This window comes from Haemaphysalis longicornis, unplaced genomic scaffold, assembly GCF_048455015.1.
Source record: "Haemaphysalis longicornis isolate Haplotype H1 unplaced genomic scaffold, Haemaphysalis longicornis Haplotype H1 scaffold_7, whole genome shotgun sequence".
In the NCBI taxonomy this organism is placed as follows: Eukaryota; Metazoa; Arthropoda; class Arachnida; order Ixodida; family Ixodidae; genus Haemaphysalis; species Haemaphysalis longicornis.
In genome coordinates this window covers 105,119,549-105,142,176 of record NW_027526422.1, presented here as the reverse complement: position 1 = coordinate 105,142,176, position 22,628 = coordinate 105,119,549, and the positions used below count along the sequence as shown (strand labels likewise).

At 46.1% G+C, this 22,628-nt stretch overlaps 2 non-coding genes across 2 annotated transcripts; one reads left to right on the top strand and one right to left on the bottom strand.

Annotated features, from left to right (window-relative positions):
* Positions 1–15,037: 15,037 nt before the first annotated feature.
* Positions 15,038–15,127, bottom strand: Trnay-gua (transfer RNA tyrosine (anticodon GUA)). Its single transcript is given in 2 exon segments — positions 15,038–15,073; positions 15,091–15,127. It is a non-coding gene; the product is annotated as a tRNA-Tyr (tRNA).
* A 1,094-nt stretch (positions 15,128–16,221) lies between these two features.
* Positions 16,222–16,346, top strand: LOC144147438 (U5 spliceosomal RNA). The gene has a single exon (XR_013317931.1). It is a non-coding gene; the product is annotated as a U5 spliceosomal RNA (small nuclear RNA).
* Positions 16,347–22,628: the final 6,282 nt, after the last annotated feature.

Below are 22,628 nucleotides of genomic sequence, written 5' to 3'. Positions count from 1 at the left end.
CTTCTCCGTTGTCTCCTCTCCTTCAATCGCTGTGAATATAAAGCGGGTATCGCGCCGCGGCGGTTCAGTCAAGCGCTCGCTCTCGCGCTGACGTTACCTTGCTTTGACTACTTCGCTGAGCCCCCCGATGTGTCGCATCACACCAGGGTTCCCTCGCGGGAAGATGGGCGTAATTTTCAATAAAATGTACTTTAAAGTTCGAAATTGTGTTGTTTGTACGTGTTCCTTCTTCCTCCCTATTTTTTCGCGCCGTTGTAATTAACAAGCAGTATATCCAAAATAAAAGTCTTGCCCATCGGTTATGCCAATAATACTAATTTGTTACACATACCCTGAGGAAAATAGTGTAAATTTGATTTCACACATTTTAAAAACCAAGGAGGAACGTAAGAAGCAATGAATGCCTTATATTTCAATTGTAGGAGCTCAAACTTCGCGGCCTGCTAACCGGACGGCAGCAGCTACCAGCTCGGTCGAAATGAGCGATCTGAATTCGCTCGCCCTCAAAAATTCAAACATTCGAGAGAGAGTTCAAGCGAGGACGAGTCAGCGCTGAACGACCATCCGTCACTTCCGGCAGAAAACTAGTTCCCAAAAAAATAAGGCAGTAAATCTAATCAACGTGGCTGGTTTGGGCGATTTTCTTGGCCGTCCTACCAAAGCAAGAGCGACTTAGTCTTTTGTATTGAGTTACGTCGACATTTCAAGGAATAAGGGGAAAACGCTGGAAATGTGGAACCAGCATTATTTTGTAACGATACGTCGACATTTCAACGAATAAGGGGACAACGCTGGAAATGTGGACCTAGCTTTTGTAAAGACTGGTTTTAACAAATGGAAAAAGGCTATCGAAAGGTTCCAGTCACTTGAAAAGAGCCAATTTCACGTTGACTCTGTGAGCCTAAACTTTTCACACCAGAGGGGTATTCATGTTTTGCGTCTGCTTTCGCAGCAACGCAACAAACGTCAGGAGGGTGCAAGGGAAGTACTTCGCGTCATAGCAAGCCCTGTGCGCTACCTCTGCTGCACAGGACAAGCTCTTAGAGTGCAAGGTAAACTGGATGAAGTTTCTCGATTTGCTTCACGAGAGATCGGATTCAGTCCCGGTCCTTAAGACGTCGATGGCTAAGAGAAATGGGTGAGCGTGGACGTGCAGAATGAGTGCGAAGTTATGGCCCATACAGTACAACGAGGGATTGTGGTCGACGTGAAGTAACGTACGGTATCATCGCTGATGGAACAACGGATGGGAATGGGGACGAGCAGTTTACCTTTTGCGTGCGGTGGGTGCAGAGCAACACCCTTGAGCAACGGGAAGAGTATCTCGGCATGTATAACACACTGGACAGCAAAGCTGAGACACTATACTCTGCCATCAAGGACATGATTTCGCACCTCGGCTTAGACTTTCACTGCATCCGTGGCTGCTGCTTTGATGGGGCGACAAATGTGTGGTCGTTTTTCTGGTGTACAAAAAAGAATTAGCGATTGTGAGCCGCGATCTTTGTATGTATACTGCAGTAATCACTGTTTACATCTTGTACTGCAGAAGGCTAGCAGGAGCTGCGGCATAATTGGAAATGCTCTAAGCACTGATAAAGATATTTCCAACGTAATGCGCCTCGACTCCAAAAAGCGCAAAAGTGCTTACTCCAACATAGTAGTTTCCACAGGGCTCGAAGTAGATGTTTAGGCCGTATTCACGCCAAACAATTTACTGTCCCTTTGCCGTACGCGATGTGCCGTTACAGTCCAATCCATGCAAACGTTAGTTGCGCTCAAGGAGCTTTTCGAAACACTATGTTCAGTGACAGATGGCCGCAAGGCCATTTTCAGGGGTTTCTACACCCTTTTGCAGAAATTTTATACGCTGTTAGGGGTCAGCATTTCCAGAGATTTCTTCAAGCCTTGTGAAGAATTGGCAAGGGTTTTCGTGAGCTCAACATGTCGAGCGGCGGGTGCAAAACAGGCCTCAGAAACTCTCCGCGAGGCGATCTCCCGGTTTCGTTCTGATGGCGCATTTGAAGAGCTGTGGCAGCACACATAAGCCTGAAAGAGCCTCGAGTGTCCAGGCCGGCAGAACCACCTAGGCGGTAGGAGGCGACTGACAGGCCTGTTCAGCCAGTTACACTCGACGTCAAAGCAGCCCTGCGCAAAGAGTAATTCGCTGCTGCCGACCGGGCTAAAATGAAACATCGGCGTTTTGAGAAGCCGGGCATGTAACAGCTCGTAAAACTAGAAGGCACCTTAGCCACTGCTGCAGGGGAACTCAGCTTACAGCTGATGGGCTGAAGGCGGCTTTGGGAGTGCATGCAGCAGATTTTGACGCGCGCAGACTTTCGGCGCTGTGTCTGCTTCTACCAACTCTTCAACGCGATGCCGATTCCACCACATCCCTGGGCATTTTGAAGATGCCGCAAAGCAAATCGGACAACATTCACGAGTTGATTGATCAGGTCGGGCGGTATGTTAAGCTTTTGTTATCCATACTTGCGTCTGTCGCATCTGGGGAACGTTCTTTTAGTGCTCTGCGCCACATAAAAACTTATTTGAGCAACCGAATGACTCAGAAGAGGTTGTCGCGCCATCTGATTTTGCACATGCATCAGAAAATAACGGCGGTCCAAAGGTTACAGGACATCATCAAAAAATTTGTGAAAAGAACAGCGGAGCGAGTAGCAACCTTTGGTCCAGTCTAGCTTGCCGAAATGTTTGCTGCTTGTGTGCATTTTTGACAATCATGTACAGTCATGGTCACAGGAAGTGCGAACACAAAATTATGAACAAGAACACGCAAAGTTGAAAAACGCTGTTATGGAGGTCCAAAAATGGCGCACTATTGGTATATTTGGAAAGCTACATTTTCCATCTTTTTACTGTTAATAGGCCACGCATAAATTTGACTCACGTAGACAGAAATTGTGGTTTTTGTGTGTTCTGGTTCATCTCCCAGGTTAAAATATTCTTTCTAGCTAGATTATTGAACCAGAATTTTTTTCTACCTAGAAATAGCTAGAAATCAGCAGAATTTCTAGCTAGAAATTCATTTTCTAACTCGTTTGTAGCTGGATTGAGATTTTGTTCTGGCTGGCAGCTATTACTTCCAGCTAGCATTTGTCAGTCCAGCTGAAAAAAAAAGCCCTGCAAACTGTAAACAATAGACTAGGAATTTTTCTAGTTGTAAGCTCTCGATTCCGGGTAGAATCTGTAAATCTAGCCAGAAATGAGGCCGAAAATTGTGATTTCTTGCTAAAAATGCTCTCTCCATTTCCACGGTGGATTATAATGATCGCTTTTTTTTTTTGGCCATGAATACATGTATTTAGCGTGCTTGTTCGTGTTGTTGCATTTCCATTATTTTTATTTCATGTTTTTATGCGCGCGTCACTGTACAAAAAGCAACGACCTAACCTTAGAGGACGGCATCAATTGAACTGTGGAGATGGCAGTAATTGGTCCCACCTAAGCCCCGACAGCAATGACACTACTATATGAAAAGTCTGCTGCTTGTGCATTATTTTCTATTGTATGCATGTATTACAGTGTGGTTGTTACACTGTAGTATTGCAGTTGTTGTCTTTATGTTGCGCCTGTTTTCTGCGCGAATGTATAAACCTACCAAACATAGTGTTGCTTAAATAATATGTCAAATGCGGATAAGCGTGTGCTCACTGAAAATTCGCTCTATTTTTCTGCTTAATAGTACGCGGCCTACATTGACTGGGATGGCCACCCACAACTCATGCTCTCACTTCTCCATTCGCCATCCCGTTTATTTTTCGTTCTACGATTGTGTAATATACGCCATTTATCTTATCTATAAATGGCGTATATTACACAATCGTAGAACGAAAAATAAACGGGATGGCGAATGGAGAAGTGAGAGCATGAGTTGTGGGTGGCCATCCCAGTCAATAAGCAGCACATAAAAAAAACATTTTTTCACGTGGTAAATAAAAAATATGTCAACTTTTTTTTTCTTTCCAGCGAAACTTTGATTTTAATTGCGTAAAATTTTGAAGTACACAAACAAAATTTTAAAATCGCTACAGCTCCCCCCACTGAAAATATAGTTCCGGCGTCACTGTTTTTCTTGCAAATTGAAAGGCGGCAAACAAAACAACCTCTTCCCCGCTGTACCGCTGCCTATGCTGGACCTCGTGCGGTATGGTGGCGCCACTGATTTGCTTTGTTCCGCGCCACCTTTCGGACAACGAAGAAACTTCTTAATTCCTCGAGCAGGCGACGTCCCGTAATGTCTCGTTCGGCAGTGTACGAATATCAGCACAAGAAAGAAAGAATGGCCGCTATTCTTTTCAAATGCGATACAAGCAGCCAAACGGTTCTTAAATAAAGAGGAAAGGTTTCGCAAGGGCGACATGAAAGTGATTCATCAAAACAAAATTGGTTGTATGCAAGCGGGGGTCTGTTTCCACGCCGTATGGACGCGCTACAATTTCGCGAATTCGCAACGGCTTCAACTGAAGCTCACCATCCGCGTCAGCGCCGTTGCCCAAATGAAAGATAAAAATAAAAAGGCGAAAACCCGCGAGCAGGAGTGTGTGTGAGAGAAGCCGCGATCGCTCCACCAGTGGGGCACCCCTGTGCTATGGTCCCTAGAAATACTTCCTGTGCTCCTGTTTTGTGGGGCCCCTCGTCCCCTCAAGAGCATTATTAAATTACGGCGCAATGTTCACGCGGCGCCGGCAACGATTTGTTCAGTTTTAGCCTATAGGTCCTTGTCAGGACATAACTGACGCAAGTTCATAACTGGCAATGTTTGGCGGGCAGCTTAGCGAAGAGGACACCGGCGACGCGACTTTCACGGGGCTTACAGAAGCGAATTTCTCCCGTGTAAACCCCACTGTGCCTTGTGATGTGATGTCCGTTGTGATGTGATGATGTGAGGTGTGACAAGGCAAGAAGTGATGTGATGTCCGTTGAGTGTGTGAAATCGCTGCGAAAGGTTCGTGTGTATATGGGACACCAAGGATATGCGGCTTCAACAGCCCGAAGATTCAGGTTTGTAGAGGCAGGTATTTGAAATGCAACATGCTCGGCTAAACTTTACCTCAGACTGCTGAAACTACGATGAGTTCGTTGGATGGGCTCAGAAAAATATCGCGACGCTCTTTAAAGGGTTTTCATAGGTTTTGCCAGGCAGGCTTCAGGGCGGGGCGATCTACAAATGACCAACTTGTTGCCCTTGAATCATACATAAAGGACGCTTTCATTCACAAACAGTTTTGCACAACGGTGTTTTTTGACCTTGATAAGGCCTATGACACCGCCTGGCGCTACGGGATCCTCAGTGACCTGAAGTCTTTCGGTGTTTCGGGCCATATGCTCAACACCCTTGCTAGTTATTTGTCCGAAAGAACGTTTCGTGTGAGAGTAGGTAGCGCACTTTCAAGAGTTCATGTGCAAGAAAACGGCGTTCCGCAAGGTGGAGTTCTAAGCTGCACTCTGTTCATAGTTAAGATGAACTCCCTTGGGAAGGCATTGCCACCTACAATTTCTTATTCAATGTATGTAGACGACGCCCAGGTATCTTTTAAATCGTGCAATATGTCCATCTGTGAGCGTCAAGTCCAGCTCGCTTTCAAAAAACTTGCCAGCTGGGCAGACAAGAACGGTTTTAAACTTAACCCAGAAAAAAGCACCTGTGTTGTCTTCTCCAGGAAGCGTGGGATCCATCCGGACCCAGACATTACCCTTAATGGCGTATCGATTCCTGTGAGGAAGGAACACAAGTTTTTAGGTGTGGTGTTGGATGAAAAACTTACGTTCATCCCTCACATTAAACAATTGAAACACAAATGTCTAAAGGCTCTCAACATTCTTAAAATCTTGTCCCACCAGTCCTATGGAACGGACAAGCAACTCCTGTTACGTATTTTCACAAGCCTAGTGGGGTCTAGATTGGACTATGGGAGTGTTGTGTATGGGTCAGCCACGAAAACAGCACTTAAAATGCTCGACCCAGTGCTTCACTTGGGGCTTCGGCTCTCTTGTGCTGGATTCCGTACGAGCCCTGTACAGAGTCTTTACGCAGAGTGTGACAAATGGTGCTTATCACACCAGCGAACGTATGTTGACTTGTTATATGCCTTTAAAATTTCATCAATGGACAACCATTCTTTTAAACCGGTTTTTAATGATACATCCACATCAGAGCTCTTAAAATCGCCCATTCATTCCTGTTCCTTTCTCGCGGAGAGTGAGGGACGAGGTCACTATTCATGAGGTCTCCTTTTTAGACACATTCAAATCATCTCACACTGATCTTGTAGCACCATGGCATCTTCGTCCTGTTGCATGTGACTTGTCTTTCTTAAAATACAATAAGAACAGGACACCAAGAAGTGGGATTTTGCAGCATTTCATGTATGTGTAGGATAAATACAGGGCTGCAGAGTTTTTCAGTGATGCATCTAAAACGTTCACTTCAGTGTCTTGTGCTGCGCATGGTCCCAATTTTGAAGCATATAGAACAATGAATGTAAGTATTTTTACGGAAAAAGCATACGGCATTTTTCTGGTTGTAAGTCACATAGTTGAACATCATATTCGTAAATCCATCATTTATACAGATTCGCTGAGTGTCGTCCGTACATTATCATCCGGAAAGTCCTCGAAGAACCATGTAGTTAACCTTGTCTTGAAATCAATTTTGCTGGCGTATTCTTCAAACCTTGATCTGACTGTGTGTTGGGTGCCAGGCCACTCTGGCATCGGCGGAAATGAACTGGCGGATGAAATGGCCGCCAATGCTGCACTCCGAAACACAGTAAACATAACGACACTACCTCAAGCCACACGTAAGACAGCAACTCCGTAAAACTTGGCAAGCAGACTGGAGCGAACAGACAGACAACAAACTACACGTAATAAAACCACACTTGGGACGTTACACAACTGACTCGCACAACAGACACATTAAAGTTACCTTAGCTAGGTTGCGGATAGGCCACACACATGTAACACACTCACACCTGCTCACTGGCTCTCCAAGACCCATGTGTAGCAGGTGTGGGGAGTGCCTATCCGTAGTCCACATCCTAATCACATGCAAGGCACTCGACACAAGAAGACACAGACACTTCAAGGAACTATACAGACAGTACATTCCGCTACACCCTTCCTTGTTTTTGGGTGACAATGCCATGGTCTCTGTGCAACGCGTTTTTAAATATTTGTCTGATGTTAACTTTTTAAACCTCATTTCCTGTCATACTTAATCAAAACTGACCCTATAGACCAGCCATCACCATTGCCGTTAATTGATTTTATTGTTATTCTGGCTTTTGTAGCCACTATTTTCTTCTAGATACTTTTGTTTGGCGCTCTTTGCCCCAGCTGGCCTTGCGCCAAAAAACTCCAACCATCATCATCATCAGTTTCAGAGGTTTATAAACGCGTACTTAATATGCGAATACTTTCGGGCGTATATGCGCGTGAGGAAGCTTTCATGAAATCCTCTAAACGTTTATTTACCTTGCTGTTTATCGGTCGACATCGACACGCGTGCACAGATATGGTAGAGCGCACAGGTTCCTCGCATTATGAGTGCCGATGAAAAAAAAGACCATTTGGAATAATTGAAATCGTTTCAAAGCTGATAGAGTTGTGCGTGATGTTCGTGTAACTACATGCCAGCGTGGATATTACTTATTACGCTCGTGCGTGTTACCTTTGTCAGAAAAATATTTTCCGCAACAAGCACCACTTGAACTCGTTTCCTTTCACCTACTGTGCAGAAACACAAACTACAAGTTGTACAGCAACATATGTTTCAGATATTTGAGCGTCATTTCAATAAAACTAGATGCGAGCCTCCGAATTGTGGCTCGTATGTGTCCATCTGGTTATTGCTGTGTTGCTGTGTAGCGTAAACATTTAGGTTTCTGTTCTGTTTTCTGTTATGACTACGTACAATAGAAGCATGCATATTCATGGGATGCTCCATGTATTTTCTGATGAGTGCACAGTTATTATACTGGCACCAATATGTTTGAGGAGCTACAAAAATAAGCAGTGTTCTGTGGATACACGGCATTTTTTCGCAGCGGTCTTACGCCAAGTAGCGGTCAGATACGCAATTGCACCTATGGATCTGTTGCATTGGAAAACGTTTATTGAGCATAAAAGTGGGTGGCTTTCTTAGTCCAGATAGCCGCTAGCTAGTTCTTTTTATTTTTTCTCTTCTACTATGTGCTTTGTGCACGTCGGAGCTGATTCGTGTCTGCTTTTAATGGAGAATGGGTGCTTTCTAAAATATTTCAGCTTGTATTCCCGCACAACTCGTCAACGGAATATAACTCGTCAACGTAATAAAACGCTGTAATTGTTGTATACTAATTTTCCGGTTGTTGTTTTAAATTGAGCCCCGTAGCAAATTGCTGTATATGTTTATTTTTTCTTCAGAAATATTTCCGCCGCCGCTACCAGGTGGCGCCACATGTTTACTTGAAACGGGAGCGGCTAAAAGGAGGAAAGAAATCCTTCGGTCACGTGATCAAATCATGACGTCACTGTACCTGTTTTTGAGCGCCCAGGGACAAGCCGGAGTAGGCGCAGCATTTCCCTGGGTCCCCCGAGGGAACGATTTGCGCTGTCAGTAACCATGCGTGTGTTTGTGTTGATTGCTACCAAATGAAGCTGCAGATGCGTGAATATATCGTGAATGCTAGTATTGGTACAATCTCCCTATCCGACATACCTACTGCGACATTTCAAGAGAGACTTGAGGCCTGAGCTCAGTAGATCAGCCATGCCGGTCTCTGGCGTTTGCTGTCAGACACGGAAGAGCGGAAAGGAGCTAGGGCATCTATGCGCTCATTTTACCAGCAAGGTCAGTAACATCGTTATTTTATGTTTGTTGTAGTCTTTGTGTTTATACCACTGTACTGTGTACCCTAAGGCTGCGTGAATTCTTCTTGCTTACGTGGCCGCCTAGCTCGGCCTCCTGGCTGTCATTCTCATTCCCGATAGTATTGTGATGTTAACGATTTTTGTATAATCTTGAATCAAATTTAGCGTGCGCTGCATACTTGGGCGAGGAGCAGACACAATGGAAAACGGCAAACCAGACGTTGGCGCGCAAACCAACACCTGCTTGTGTATAACGTTCGTGTGGACCTTTTCCCACTCCCTGTTTCTCGCCCAAATATGCATCATACGCGAAATTCAAATTACGATGCTATGTCCCTACACACTCCGGCTGCAGTTTCAAGCGTTTCATTGTTTTTTTTTGTGTGTGTAGGAGCCCATAACATTGCTCTCGAACCGATGGCGTGTACTCCCCGAAGCGGTGTCCTGGATGTTTGAAGTGCAGTGCCTCGATCGTAAGTATGCATGTGTTTGATAGCGTTAATCTCGCGAGTAACCTGTGTGCACGCATCAGAGTTCTATCTCTTCAGGCAGTTAGGTTGCGTTGCCGGAGAGGAATTCGAAACGTCGCTTCTGTACAGAGAACGTAAGGATATCACGGCCAAAGGGGGGAAAAAGCGTGAAAACGTGAGCCAAACAAGACGGGAGAGGGAGAGAGAAAGGATAGGCCAAATGACGGCGGCAGAATCAGATCATCCGAATGGCTGAGAAGGTTACGCGGCATTTTGGGCCCTTTCTGAGGAGGCACCAGGAGCAACTGTCATTAAAGTGTACATTGAAGGTGAATGGAAGAAGCTGCGCATGGGACAAATAATATGTGGCAGGGCATATAGCCATTGAAAATTTGAAAGCGCACAAATAACGTGTACAGGCAGGAGGGACACACACAAGCACTTACTGGCAACTGCCGTTTTGTTGAAAAACACGAAATTTATACACGAAAGAAATAATAGATTGGACAAATATAGTGCCGATTAGCGCGTGCTCCTGCCCGTGTAGAGTTATAGACGATTTGCTGACACACTTGTCACTATGCTCATCGATAAAGAATGCCTCAACCCATTCCCTAACAATCTGATCATTATGCCTGTGCAACATCACAGTCTCATCAAACAAAGGGCGCCGACACCCACACTTTTTATAATGCGCAAGAAGATTTGCACCCGTTGAATTCGTGACCGTAAACAAATGCTCTCTGAGATGGACGCTTAGACAGCATCCTGTCTGGCCCACATACACAGACTTACATGACAACGGAATACTGTAAATCATACCAATCGCACAACGAACTAAAGTCTGCACATGGTTAACACCGCACTCATTTCTCCCTTTCCTCAGATGATCCTTGTTATTAACAATGCAGCAGAGATTTCTCACTTTTGCTTTTGCAGTAAACAGCACACAGTATCATGTGCCTTGTGTTCTTTTTCGTGTAGTGGGTTTACCTGTGTGGTCTTATTCCACGTTGCCATCTTTTACGCATTTTGTTTTTCAAAGATGTATTATTAGCTTACCCAACCTTCAGTTGTTTTGACACAGCATTTCATCCTGTTCCTGCAGCAGGCTGCATAAGAGGGCTTCTAGTGGGAAAAAAAAGTGCTTGGACCTGGCCCCTACGATGTTGGTGCAGGGCCTGGAGGGCAAGCCTTGGTCTACATCCTTTCTTGGTACCCATGGAAAGCAGGTGAATGCCTACAGAAGTGGCTGTTTTTGTGGTACACTCAAAATTAGCAGCAGGCAGACTGCGTGTGCTCGCAGACCGCCCTGGTAGTATGACAACCAAATATGTAGCTGTGGCCTAGTTACTGACGGGAAAACTTAATAATAAAAATCAACTGCCCATCTGCTGAAACGACAAAAGCGGGGGACGTGAAGCTTTGCAAAATCAAGTCCAACACCAAATTAACCAGCCCAGTACTGAGCACCTGTTCCTTATCGGGATGGTCTGCTGCACTGCAGTTGGGCTCTCTAGAGCTTTACTGACGCAGGCAATCCATGACCTTCCGTATCGTACAACCATTGTCGTTAGATGGAGGTGTGCATTTTCTGTGTAATTTTCCACGTCCATGCAAATCCAAATTGCTTCGACTGTGCTGGAATGGCGCAATGGGATAGACGTCAGCTTCATAACATGAGGGACCCAGGTTCAGTTCAGATCACGGGAAGCGTTTAATTTTTTCACTTCACCCACGATGGTCATCATCAGAAAAAGTTGGCTTTCCTGCAGTTTATTTTGGGTGGAATACAGACACATCAGGGAGAGGCTGAAAGCTTCATTTTAGTAAATTAAACTGTACCAAGTACAGTATGTGCGTGAAGCTTAAGGATTGTACATGAGGCAAGCCAGGGAGGAGTGGTTATAGGTTAAATCCTTGTAAAGAAAGATCAAACTTGTCAAATCTGCAAACTTGTCAAATCTAAACTTGGCACTTTATTGTACCAGTCTTTCATGCTCAGCTGAGGAATGGTGGGCAGATGGGGGCAACAACTTGCAGAAAGGGCCCTTAGCATGCAGTTCATGTGTCTATGTAAATATTCTAAAAAACTACTGGTATGAAACTACTGGTATGTTACATTTTTACCATTGCTATGGGTGCCTACCAGCCCAGGAATCATAGAATGGAACATTAGATAGTCTACTTCAGGGTATATAATCATTTTGAGCCTTGTTTATTCGTGTCAGTTTCGGCTTGGACAAAACGAACACCAAGGCGGCCGCCATGAGAGATTGGCACCGTTGATGTCTCTGTTCTCATTGCATCATGGTCAGACTGGATGCGCGCCCTAGAGTGGCCCAAGCTGGCCATGGCTGCACGCGTCTGGGCCGCACGATATCAGTCCCAAAACTGTGACATGATTCACAAAGCAGTGCAGCGTGCACCATCAGCAGCCAGTGTGTTGGCTGAGTCACTGGAGCCCTAATATTGGCAGTTTGGGGCGAACTGCATGGTGAGGCACTTCACGTATCTTGCTTATGCCAGTGTCGAAAGGGTATTCAGTCGGAGCTTTCTTGTGCATGCAAATATTAAAATTGATTTCAAATATGTTATACTGAATGGTTGCTACTAAACACTGCAGCTACAAAGGAAACTTTTTGCATTGTTATCTCAGCTTCGATATTTCAAGTACTCCTTTAAGTAGAGTCTAATCATGCTATGAACGTTTAATAGTGGTGTTACTCATTTAAGGTATTTTTTACGTGTTTTAAGCTGACTTGTTTTTAGTTAAGAGTTATGAGAGACCGTAACATTCTGGCCGCCCAGCCGCCCATTTGATTGATTGATTGATTGATTGATTGATTGATTGATTGATTGATTGATTGATTGATTGATTGATTGATTGATTGATTGATTGATTGATTGATTGTAGGGTTTAACGCGCCGACGCAACGCAGGCGATGAGGCGCGCCGTAGTGGAGGGCTCCGGATTAATTTTGACCACCTGGGGATCTTTAACGTGCGCCGAAATCTCGTACACACGGGCGTTTTTGCTTTTCGCCTCCATCAGAAAAGCGGCCAGCCGCCCATTTCTGGCCATCAGTATTCCTGATTTGTTCTTCAAAACAGTTTTTGCTCGGCACTTCTCTGAAATGTCGAGGACACCTAACTAAACTTAGTCGTGATTAATGCATTATCGTGCAAAGGTGAAGCAATCTCTACTTGCACTCACCTGGAAGAGCATCATCCTTACATCAGAAAAAGGTTTTGTTTTGGTGAATCTTTTCCACTTCGGACCACTATAGAACTTGCTGCCCACATAGGGGTGCTCTCCAGCTGAATCAGCCTTAGGTGTCACAAGAGTGAGAGTAAGGACTTTAAAATAGTGTTAGAAATAAGCACAATACAATAGCTTTCTTTCTTGTAACATGTTAACAGGTCGGCAAACATCATGGCGACTGTAGGATGTGACTTGTTTGTAGAAGGGCAACATCAGAAAAATAGAGACGAGCAAGAAAGTCATCGTTGCACGACAGCTTCTGCGACACCTAAGTTAAGCTGCCTGCAATCTACGTGCAAATAAAATTGTTCTCAAGATGTTTACAGTTTTATTGCCTGGTTCAAAGAGACTGGCATACAAAATTTTGAGGAAAGCTGGAGTTGGCCATGTTTTATTTGTATTAGGAAATGTGTTGAAATGTGCCATTTTATTATTTATTTTATAATTTGTGTAACTGCTACAGGAACGTTAATTTGTAGATGTAGCACCATGTATTTGATGTTCTATGTTTATTTATTCAAGATATCCTTATGGCCCTACGGGCATTAATGAGGGGTGTGGTACCTGAGCAGATTAAACAGAGAATAATAACATAAGAGAATAATGCCACGTGCGTACAAGAAAAAATAAAGGAATAAAGATACAGCAGAAATGTCAGTGTCCACACGCATACTAAAAAACATACACGCAAGGAACACAATAATAGTGTACTGTGTTCAAGCTGTTTGTTCATTTGAATTTTGAATGGAAGGCTCCTAAGGAAATATGTGTAGTGCTTGACCAGCTTATGAAAATGCTACTTCTTTTTTACTTTTCAGTGACAGAGATCTCAACGAGCATCTGGACGCACCTACGACGTTTGTGCTGGGTACCTCTGATATCTGTCGTCTTCTATGGCCGTGAAACTGGGAATAAATAAAACTAGAAACTGTCTCCTTCGTTTGGTTTATTCCTTTTACGTAGTGCAGGAACGTCTAAATAATATGGAGGACAATACACAAGCACTTGCACGTCATCGTCCCCTGGTCACTTATCTGGTATTTATGCTGCAGTTTAAAGAACGAACTACCAGGTAGCCAACATTCACAACCATTTCAAGTTGTACCTCTCAAGCTGTAATGTTATAAGTCGTTTGTCCGAGGAACATGTTAAAGGTCTTCACAAGACAAGAAGACATTATTAAAGATTGAGATGCTACACTGCAGATTCACTTACAACAGCAGGTTCTAAAAATTTTGCATATTTTAATACTGGCCTTCACATCTGCTCTTGAAGCCTGTAAGTTGGAAGCAAATCTAATGCTTGCTCTACATCGGTTACTACAAAGGGCTGGTGTCATAGCAATCAAGGATCCTGCAGACTAGAGCCACTAAATAAGCCACGCTACCACTTATCGCCAATAAATGTGCATTTTGGAATGACCAGATCTGGAAACTGACTTGAAGGGGCAATATCTCATCCTACGTTTCTTTTTAGTTTAAAAGTGGCACACTGCACAAGGAAAACTGCTATTGCGATAACTGTTCTCCAGGGTGCACGCGCGCTTGTAGGGAATCTCGCAGCCGTGAACGGTATTTCTCTTTGATTTTCTCATCGTTCTTGAAAGAACCAGAAACTTAAACGCAGAGGTAATTAAGTGTCGGAGAAATAATGAAGAAGACGTCCTCCAGGCCTGATTGGTTGGTGCGGTGCAGCAGTAATATTAGGGCCACACAGAGGGGAAAGAAATGTTGAAGTTTATAAGAATAAAGGAACCAGCGCAGGACAAACTCGGGGCGACACCATGGACACGGTCAGGCAGGCACGCTCCGCATTAAAAAAAAACGTTCAGCAAAACACCCGTAAAAATAGAAGTAATTACAAAAGGAAGCGTCAGTTCCAGCCGTTTCTTGCGTCGTCTGCTGCAAGACACTGGCCATCGCCGATGCGCTGGCACTCAGCTTCTTACAGAGAATTCCCTAGGAGGCGACGCGCGAGGCCACATCAACCCTGCTCGCTGCAACAACGAATTCCCTAAATGTCCCTAACTTTTGTCCCCAACTGACGGTAGTTTCAGGAGCCAATCAAAACGTGGAATAATTTCCTCCTTTTAGCCGCATGCACTTGAAACTGCAGTGCACGAGGCCCATACCGTTTCTGTGATGTGCGATGAAAAGTAGAGGGAACGTCGTCGCTACCTGACCCAATTCTGTCGGTCGTTTGCTGTTCGACTGAACATGAACACAACATGAACAGAACAGAACATGAACTGAATATGTTTGACTGAATGGAGTGAAACTTGGCATGGTCATATGTGTGCGTTGCTCGCAAAAAAAAATGGGCGTGATTTGTTTTAACTTGTAGTGCTCCCTGCGCTACCCTACTTTAAAAGTGATTTGTTTTAACTTGTAGTGCTCCCTGCGCAACCCTACTTTAAAAAAAAAAAACTTCCGTCGAGCCGGATTCGAACCAGCGACCTATGGATGACAGCATCGGGAACCTCTACAGTCCACCGCTCTACCAACTGAGCTATCGACGGAACTGTGGCGGGGTGCCCAAATGAGTCGCCAGTACGAGTGGCAGATGTTTCGCACGACGTGTTTCATGTGCCATGTGAAAACAGTGAGCGTCGTTCGCGCTCGCTGGTGTAACTGTATTTTCCTGTGGCTTCAAGATGCCCATTACTGCGATTTTCTAAATCTCTCAATTACGACCGTGTCTTACCTTTCACATAAAAGCTTTGTCGCCGTCGACTAGTGCGGACGCGTTTGCATTTCGTACTGCAGCGTTGCGCTCCGTTTCCTTCTAAGGTGTGTGCAAGCCACTGAGGGGAGCAGTTGTTGTAAATGCGGCGGCCACCTGCACTGTTATTGACATCTCAGGGGATTTTTGAGAGGGGCATATTTTTGAACACCAGTAGCGGTTTGCTGTTTACTGAAGGCTCAAGGTACGCTAACCGCCGCTTTTCACTATTCAGCGCTATTCAGCTATTGTACTATATTTTGAAACACACGATTTCGCATAAGGCACCGCGAATACATCCCATAACCCAATACATCCATTTACCGACAACGAAACTTTCACATTTTTTTTTTTTCTAACACCTGCTGCCACCTCGTGGGGCTTCAAGCGCTCGCTCATGGCGTATTCACAATGACGGCTTAGAGAGGGCGCCACGGTCGCGCTGTGCAGCGTACTCGGTTTTCTCCCTGTGTCAGTAGAATCGACGTTTGGGCTAGTTGGTTGTTCTACGTGGTTAAATAGCGTTGACGACGAGTGCAAAGGTGAGAAGACCTCGTGTGTCTTCCCATCTTCCGTCCTCGTCTTTAGCGCCATTTAGCCACCTCCCTGTGTCCATCTACGGTGTGAAAACGCCCCCTAACAACGCTCCACAAACAATTCATGTATACATTTTTGGGTACATTTACAAGATATGTAAAAGTATCTGTTGCATACTTTTCAACAGTTGATTTACAGACGTATGTGCCCGAGGTTTCTAAATGTACGTATGTGAACACTGTATTTGTGCAATGCTGGTTTTAGCAGCTACTTTTTGCAAAACGTCGAACGCTCGTGTCTACGACTCCGTGACAATTTTCAGTGCCCACTTGATGGCCCGCGTTTTTCTGGCCATCGCTCAGGTCTCTCCTCAAAGTCACGCAATAATCTTTCGCCTTTTACTAAAGATTACCGTGGGGAGGGACACTCCAATGAGCCTATAGGCCAATTTTTGGGAGGCCTTGCCCGTTTGGGCGAGGCCTAATATACAATTCCAAAGTCAGAATCACAGCAGTTATACAAACGCAGCCGCAGGCTGTGTTTGTTTGGTGATGTTACATTGTTCACACCTCCGTGTCACTGCACGTCATTCGAACCATCGCGACCGACTGGAGTAGGGTTCGGGCAGAAAACTACTCTCACATGTGAAGTGCGATTTCTTCTCGCTAAACCTCCCACGGCCCACCGTCGCCGGTCAATTTGAGGGGCCCCTTGAGCTGTCGTCATAGTGTAACGTGGGACACTCGCGTACCAACGCCTCGCGAAAGAACACTTCGTACCCCCCCCCCCCCCCCCCCCCTACGGTTTTATCTCCGTCGGGGGGAAACCCCGGTGCGTGTGTATGGAAGACGCCACAATTCTTAAGACATTTTCAGTAATTTACACAGCCGTTTTTCTTGGCGCCTCGTGCACGTCACTAGAGAGTTGTAGCAGATCGGAAGAACGGTTCCGGTACGGTAAACGGTACCCGTTGCCGGACCGTACCGGGAAGGCTCGTTTTAAGAGTTATAGCAGACCGTAACTACCGGTCATGCTACCATGACTGGGAGCGACTTATGTTGTACGTCGTTTGGCAATTTTTCGCGAGTCTGTGGCGTTTCCTGTGCTGAAATATTAGTTTTCAGTTCTCAAAGGCGCTAAAGACAGTATTAGAAAAAAAACACACACACACATATATGGCATCCCAGTTGTCACACATGTAGAAATCCTTGGAGTTACTTACACGTCAACCAGGGTATCACTTAAGACATGGCACCAAGCACTTAAACAACTCAGGGAGGATGTAAACGAAGCCTTAGCTTACGACTTTCCATACGCGGTTAGAAGGTATCTGGCACTGAACGTTTTTACAGGGAAAGTATGGCACATAGCAGGGACAGCTGCCCTTCCTCGATACGTGGCGGTTAAAATTACATCTGAAATATTGCGCCTGTTCTGGTCGGATAAAACAGCCCTGGTCAATACCGGGAAACTGGACCTGCCCAGACAATTTGGGGTGTGGAACATTCCCTCCGTAACCAATTATGCCGTGACCTATGCTTTGAAAAGTGTTCTTAGGGTCCTTGATCTGCAGACGGGGCATCCAGCAAGGCAGCTCAGTGTATATTTCTTGGGAGCGCAAACTAGGTTATTTCTCCAGCACACTCCGGATGGGCTCAAGGCAACTCAGCCACCCCCCCCCCTTTTACACCAAAGTAATAGCGGCATATAAGAAACTAACTACACATAATTCACAAAGGCAAATAGAAGATATGAGGAACATAGAACTGGCTCAGAAACTAGATGAGACGAGCCCTGAAAACCTAGATGAGAAACAAAAGAACTTTCCCTGGCGCACGCTGATTAATGCAAATGTACCGGGTGAAGCCCAGGGCGTAACATGGAAGTATGGGTGGTCAGTCTTGCAGACGAGAACTGCCTTAAGGAGATGGGGTACAACAACAACAGACAAGTGTGTGCACTGTAATAAGAGGGAGACAAATGAACACGCAATGATCCAATGCACAGTGGCCAAAACATTTTGGCTCATAGTGAGCAGGGCATATAGACAACTCCGCATTCGGGACTTCCTGGAGGGCAGACGGTGCCCAAGAAACCCTCTAGCAGTGCTTATCATAACGATTGGTTTTTCTTCTTCTTTAATACCTGATGGAAAAATAGGAGAGGTTGACGCTTTATAGAAGCGCCGGCTACTCCTTCTCGCGAAAGTTACTGTTCGTAATAGACATTTCAAGAGTCTCAAACTCACTGGCCAGTTCGGCGAAGGCAGCTCTTGCGGGAGAGTTCTTGCAATGATTCATGGAGTCAATGCACACAATATACTGCAAACACAAATGTGTCCCTGGTGTCCCTTAATAGGAGTCAGCAACTATGGTAGACACTTGATGGTGGTTAGGGGAAACGTCACACACAACAGGAGATCACAAAGCACACAGAAGATTACAAACAAATCACACACTGAAGAAGTCACAATGTGCAGTACAGAATGGAGGAAGGAAAAACGACACAACGAGAAACGCAATAAAACGTAGTGTGGGCAGTCATGGTTGGAGACTCTAAGCGCAATAATACCAAAGGTAGAGGAACATTTCCTACTAATAAAGTCCTAATAAAGCAGTCTCTAGAAAAAGTTTAAGAGCAGAAAAAGACCGCCGTCGCTGACTGGGTGTTGTCCATGGTCCGAGAACTTTGGCGAGGTTAAACGGCCTATTGTCTAAGGACATGAGCACACTTTTAAAGTTCCTCCTGGCATCGTCATGTCGGGGACATTCTAAGATTACATGATGAATCGTTTCATCAGGATGACCACATAAACATCTTGAACTTTGAACTTTGCCGATTTTGTGGAGAAAGTGCTTTGTGTAAGCAGTGCCAATACGCAAGCGGTGTATAAGCGTCTCTAAGCATCTGGATGTAGGTGTTGGAATTTGGAATCGTAGTAAGGGATCAACCTCAAAGAGCAGGCTACTTTGGGACCGTTCGTCAAACCATGTAGCATGGCAAAGGCTGTCACTAGCTCGTTAAAATATGTCGCAAGTCCGAAATGTAGAGGGGCAATATGTCGGAGGTTGGAAATTGGTGCGCTTGGCGAGCTGCCACATCTGCCGCTGCATTGCCGGGAATATTGCAGTGGCCAGGAATCCATTGAAACACAATATGGTGCACCTCAGAGGCTCTCGTTAATGCTTTCAAAGTTTCATACACCAATGAATCGTTGAAAGCATTGCTAGTATGTTTCATAGATGCTAATGCTGCTTGAGAGTCAGAAAGAATCAACCAATTTTGTGGAACTGCCACACTGCCGATGAACCGCAAGGCCAACAGAACAGCGTAAAGTTCTGTCGTAGTTGAGGAAGTGTAATGGGACAGCCTAATTTTGTGTTCATAGTGTAGGGTAGGTATTACAAAAGCAGATGTAGAGGAGGTATGTAGACAAGACCCGTCTGTGTACACATGTGTGAAGCCAGGGTAGAGCATATATATTTGACAAAGAGACAGTTGCTGCGCAGCGACAGCAGGCAAATCCCCTTTTCGGAATAGACCCTGCACAGTTAACTGAATAGCAGGACTTGGAAGAAGCCATGGCGGATACACAGGATCACCTGGCCAAACCTCGTACATAGGTAAAATGCTTACATTTGCCTCCAGCGTCCTGTGCAACCTACAACCTTTCCTTTCTAAAAGACCTTGTTTAAGATGATGGCGGGAATGCTGGGTTGATAATCGAAAAAAATGCCGACACGTTTCTACAGTTCGCATCACTGGGAAGGGAGGCTGGCGAGCTTCAGCAATTACCAGAGGACCTGACGAGGCGTGTGGCGTACCAGACCTGCAGAGGTATGTGGCGTACCAGTCTTCTCGGTCCTTGCGGCATACCGAGATGTGGAGGCGGCTCGTGCTGCTGAAACTTTGACGTACGGCCATCCACACGATTGGTTTTTATGTGCTGTGGATAAACAGGCATATCGCTGTCAAGCAATTGCGCCCCCGACGTAACCAGTGGAATTTACTGATCCACATGCACACAAAACTAACAGAAAACCTGGAAGCGGAGCTCTTCTTCTTAGGGGAAGAAGAATTCTTGAGAAAATGGTCTTGTCCTTTCATTGAGGTTCAAAACGGGCGAGTGCACCTGAGTTGCAGTCCAATACACGGATTAAGCTTCACGGGAACATTAAGGGAGGCTTATAAAAACGGGTGCGCCTGAGCCGCACTCCATTACATGGGCTACATTTCAGGGGAATATAACGGGAGGCTCATAAAAGTGAGTGCACTGAGTTGCACTCCAATAACGTACGGGTCAAGTTTACGGGAACATAAGGGGAGGCTTTTAAAAGGCGCAAGTGCCTCGGGCGGGGAGACTTTTCTCCCGCACCTGTGAACTTAGCGCCTCAATCTACTACAAAGTGAGCGGGCTCGCAAATGTAAGCCGCGTACTTGCGTTTTTACAGGTGTAAGCCATGTGGTGGGGATGTAAACCGCGTGATTGTGTTGCTACTGCCAAAGGTAGTTCCAATTGCATTCTGTAAACAGAGGTCATGTTTTGAGTATTCAATAAGTTTTGTGGCCCCAAATGGGAAGGTGGGCCAAATAAGTGTATGTGGTACAGTCAACAAACCAATGCTCGGTTTCTTTTGTATTTGTTTTTGCATTTGAATGCTTTGTACTGTGTATGTAGCAAGGAGAGAGAGAGGATAAACATCTTTATTTGGAGCTTAATGGTGCAGGATGGTGAGAGCATCACCGGTGGGGGGCGTCCGCTAGTCCGGGATGCCCTGGTCCTTGCTGGCTGCTCGTGCCCTCTCTATCAGCATGCGCTGGGTCGAGAGGTCCGAGCTGGACAGCCGGTCCACCCACTGCTCGTACGTGGGACGGGGGTTGGGTTTGAGGGATGGGGATTGTTGGCACTCCCAGACCAGATGGTACAGGGTGCCTGGTTGGGGGCAAAAGTTGCAGGTACTATAATACTGGGTGGGGCAGATATGGTGGAGGAGGGTGCAGTGCGGGTAGGAGTTGGTCTGTAGCCGGCGGAGTGTGGTCGCTTCGGCTCTGGAAAGGTGGGAGTTGGGTGGAGGGAACTGCTGGCGCTCGTGTCTGAAGTGAGCCAGAATGTCCGCGTAGCCATTCAGTGTGTGGGGGGCCTTCTCCGTGTCTTGGATCTCTTCAGAAATGGCCCGGAGGGTGTGTACGCGGGCAGCGGCGTGTGCCGCCTCATTTCCGTCGAGAGACTCGTGTCCAGGGGCCCAAACGATATGAATGTCGGGTAGCTGCGGGATGGCATTCAGGATCTTGAGGGCGAAGGGTGATATGCGGCCGAGCTGGTAGTTGCGGCATGCTACTTGCGAGTCCGTAATGACTGTAACGTATTCGCTATGTGTTGTGGCTGCTAGGGCGATGGCGATTTCCTCAGCGGCGTTTGTAGAGGTGGTGGATATTGTGGCGGCTGTGACCTCGGTTCCCTGGTGGCAAGGAAGACCCCGAGTAAATGAAACGTCTTGTGTAAAGGGAGCTGGTGCCTGGGGTGGGGGAGCAGTCCCCCCCCCTCCCAGGACACCGGCTGTCCTCTCAGTGCACAATTTATGTACCAGGAAGTGTACGTCATTTGCATTCGTGTTCATGCCGTGTTAGTTCTTGCCTCATTTCGTATTTGCTTTGTTAATAGCAAGGAGAGATGTCGTCCTGGAATGTAACGGACGAACCGAGTATGTGAACGTGGAAAAGCGTAACCACGAGTGTTTTGTACCTGCTTTTGTTACAGGAGAAAAATAAAAATTCCTTTGCTTTCGCCTTTTACTAAAGATTACCGTGGGGAGGGACACTCCAATGAGCCTATAGGCCAATTTTTGGGAGGCCTTGCCCGTTTGGGCGAGGCCTAATATGCAATTCCAAAGTCAGAATCACACCAGCTATAGAAACGTAGCCGCAGGTTGTGTTTTGGGTGCTGTTACATTATTCACACCGCCGTGACGTCGTGTCACTGCACGTAATTTCGAACCATCGCGACAGACCGGAGTAGTGTTCGGACAGAAAACGTACTCTCACATGTGAAGTGGGATTTATTCTCGCTAAAGCGCCCACGGCCCACCGTCGCCGGTCAATTTGAGAGGCAAAGCCCCTTGGGCTGTCGTCGTAGTGTAACGTAGTCACGGTAAGAGAACACCGGGACACTCGTGTACCACCGCCTCGCGAAAGAACGTTTCGTAGCCCCCCCCCCCCCCCCCCCCAACGGTTTTATCTTGGCGCCTCGTACACGATTTTGCGGGCGATATCTCCTCGAAACGGAGAGCGAGTGTTTATCGGTCCGCGTGGCATTCGAATCAGGAGACTGTAATGTGATACGTAACACACACCCGAACGGGGTGTGTGTCGAGACCTAGACAAGATGGAAAGGGCAAAAAGGGTGCTGACACTAATTATTTCGCAATCGTTACGTCATCAGCAGTCCTTATTTCTCCCGTAGTTTTGTTCTTGTCTTGTACTGTTCCACGAATGCATCGGAAATGCTATTTTCATTAAAGGCTGCTGACCCCAGCACGTGGCAGGGCTTCGATTACCGGCCCACGGCGGCTGCTTTCTTGGTGGGGGCGAAAAGAGAGAGAGAAAAAAACGCCCGTGTTACGAGATTTCGGCGCACGTTTAAGGTCCCAAAGTGGTCGAAATTATTCCGGGGCCCTCTACTACGGCATGTGTCGCTTCCGCGAGTTAAGCCCCATAATCATTTTCATGCCAGCGCCTGCGCGTGTTTCACTTTTGTGGGCACC